Below are 3,680 nucleotides of genomic sequence, written 5' to 3' on the forward strand. Positions count from 1 at the left end.
AAAAACAAACCCCCTTACCCTAACCCCTTCGGGGGCCCTAGGAAACCCCAAAACCAAAACCCCGGCCCCCAACAAAACCCCCCCCCCCCCCGGAAAGGCGGCAACGCAGCCCCCCCCCCCCCCTCAAAACAAATTCTAAGAAAACCTAAGGGAGACGCACCAGTACCGGCACCGCAAACCGGGACGAGTACCAAGGTAAACGAAACCGCCCCGCAGAAAACAACGCTCAAACAGACATGGGCCACCATTACGTCCTCCGGAATTGATGTGGACGGCTTCCGGCTAGTACCAACGAAGAAAAAAAGACAAGAGCCAGCCCCAGGCATCCGAGAGACAGCACCCTCGGCACCCTCAACCCCGCATGCCAGGCAAAGGAGGCTACTTATCCGATCGGTGGAAAGAGGTCGCAGGATAGGAGCAGCAAGGCTGTCACCAGCAAGAATCAGAGACGCGGTCAACTCGGGATCCAGGGTTAAGTTTGCATACGCAGAATTTAACCGAAATGACGACCTGTTACTCACCACCATGGGAGACCTACCGGCCGAACCAGCCCTCAACGACGTGCCGGCAATCACCAAGGCCCTAAACGGGATCGACGTTTTCGGCTTCAATGTCACCACAGACACACTGTCCATCAACATCGTCATCAATAGCATACCACTAGGGGACGAAGACTGGACACCCGAAGAATGGGACACGGACTCGGACAGATGGGAGGACCTAGCAAAGGAAATCTCTGAATACAACCCACAGGTCCGGCTGCTAGACAGGCCTAAGTGGCTCAGGTCCCCGACAGCGCTCAAAGCTGAAGGTAAAGTCAAGTCCTCAGCAATAGTGGCGGTAGAGGCAAACGACTGGATCATGGCCGAAACCAAAAAACCCCTCCCGAGCATGGCCATCTTTGGCATGAGGTGTACCTTCCGGAAATATGTAAAGAAAGACTCATCAACCTGTTGCGCGAGATGCCTACAATTCGGACACCATGCCGTCCACTGCAGGATGGAAGCAATATGCAAATACTGTGGAGGAAGACACCACACCAAAGACCACCTCTGCGCACAGACGTACTGCACGGCGGGAAAAGGGAAGATGTGTTCCCATACCCTAAGAAGATGTGTTAACTGCGAAGAAACCTCTCATTTCGCCGGAGATAACCATTGCCCAACTAGGACTAGGGCAAAGTCCCCAGTACAACCCCCCACGGCCGCGGATAAAGGAAAAGCACCAGCAGTGCTGGCCCCTCCCCCGACGCCTAAATAAATATGGCGACAACAGATATAATTTATCACAACGTCGGCGGGTCCATGAACGTTGTCACCGAGTTGCTGAAAATCTCAAAAAAACGAAAACCGAAAATAATAGCGATCGCAGAATGCCCTCTTGAGAATGAGGACTGGATACATTTGGAAGGATTTACATGCTACGCTAGTACAAAGGCGACGAAATACGGCTGTGCCGTATATATTTTAGATAAATACGTTCACATGTTCGTGGTTGAACGAATAACGACACAATACATTACACTGTGGACCGGAGGTGTGGAGATTACCATTGGCTACCAGAGACCCTCGGCAAAGGACTTCGACATAACAAACCAATGGCACACACACGGGGAAAACAACATCCTAATAGGAGACATGAACGCACACCACCCAACTTGGTCACAGGGGTGCCAGAACACGGCCGGACTAAAGCTGGCCAGATGGATGGATGACAGGGATATGGTAGTGAGAAACCACCACGTAATCACCCACCCGCCCAATGCGACCAACCCAAACGGAACAACCCTGGACCTTGTGGCTACCGATAAAGGGCAAAAAATCGAAGTACGAACACTGGACCTAGCAACAGCAAGCCATAGGGCACTGGCAATAAAGACCAGTTTCACATGGAGGGACGACGGGGAAAAGCCGCTAAGGCACGACAAGGCGGATTGGGAGGCCATTAGGGCCGAGATCAGCCTCATGGACGACCACAAGGACCACCCAGCCGAAGTGCAAAAAGAACTCACGCGCATAGTCAGAAGGCACACCCCCCCAAAAGAACCAGGATGCAAGGCGTTCTGGAACAAGTCCCTGTAACAAGAACGAAAGGAGGTCCTCAAACTCGCACACAAACACCCCCGGCACCCAGAGCTAAAGGAAAAGAAGAAAAACCTGAGGAAAGTGATAATGGAAGCCAAACTCGAAGCCAACGGAAAAGCCCTTCAAGAAGAAACAGATCCTGAATATTTCAGGACGGTCCGGCCAAGGACCACCAAGCACCCCATACCGGCTTTGTCCAAGGAAAACGGCAAAGTAGTAGCGGAACACGGGGACATCGCTCAAGAAATCCACACGGCCCTGTACGGGGGAGAGAGGAGACGGGCCAAGGAACAAATAAACGACGAACCCGAACCACTACAAATAGAGACCCTAGACGCCGCCATCAAGCAGTCACTGAACGGAGCAGCAAGCGGACCAGACAACATCACCACCAGGCTCGTTAAATGCTTTAGGAAAATACGGGAGCCCCTATTCCTAAGAATGATGAACCGGGCATGGAAAGAAGGAATCCCAGAAAGCTGGAAGGTCAGTACTACCATATTGATACCCAAGCTTAACAAAGCATCATATACAGTGGCAAAAAGCTGGAGGCCGATACAACTACAATCTATACTGGCAAAAACACTAGAAAGAGCAGCAGTCATACGGATAGCAAGGCTCGAAATCCTGGAAGACAATATGTTCGGAGGGAGAAAGAGGTACGGTACGACAGACGCCATACAAGCACTAAACAACGTAATAGATACAACTGGAAAAGCCGGCAAATGCATCACCACCCTCGATGTCCAAGGGGGATTCGACCACCTACAGATGGGTAAGGTGTGCGAAAGGCTCGGAAAGCACTCGGGTCACCTGGCACAATGGGTCCGACATTGGGCCACCGACAGGACGACCAGCTACCGATTCAATGGCAGGACGTCCAAAGGATATGCCACTGACAAGGGCACGCCACAGGGCTCTCCCCTATCACCAATACTCTTCCTCATCAGCATGCTGGAGACAGCAAAGGTACAGGCAACACCTTCCCAAAAAGCGGAAACTAAGGTCCTGATGTACGTGGACGACATCCTGATAGCAACGACATACCAGGACCCAAAAGAAGGAAAAAGGCTGCACCAGGAAACCATTAGGGAATTGGAGGCAACCGCAGGCAAAGACGGGTATGAGTTCGCACCCAGTAAAGCCGAAACAATCTTCGTACACACCCCACCACAGAGCAAGTTCGAGGTCCGCCTACGGGGACAAGAGATACCAGTTCAAAGCCACTTGAGATGGCTCGGATACTTCCTAACAGACAAATGGAAATGGGACCACCACGTCAGGCACTGGATCAACAAAGCCACCAGCTCCGGACACCGCATAAGGGCAGTAACGTCCAGATACAGCAAAGGGGGACTGAATGCAGGCACGACACTGCGGCTAATCAAGGGTCTGATAATCCCACAGCTGACGTACGGGATAGAGACATGGGGAAACAAAGGCCTGTTAAGAGAAGCGCAGGCGGCCCTCAACAAGATAGTCCGAACCGCCTTCGGACTGGAAAAGAAAACACCGGTCCTGGCCTTCCTTACCGAGCTCGGGATCCCACCACTAGACCTCATGATGCAATTCAGACAAAACCTACTGGCGTTACGA

The sequence above is a fragment of the Tuber melanosporum genome (assembly GCF_000151645.1).
Source record: "Tuber melanosporum whole genome shotgun sequence assembly, scaffold_16, strain Mel28".
NCBI classification, from domain to species: domain Eukaryota; kingdom Fungi; phylum Ascomycota; class Pezizomycetes; order Pezizales; family Tuberaceae; genus Tuber; species Tuber melanosporum.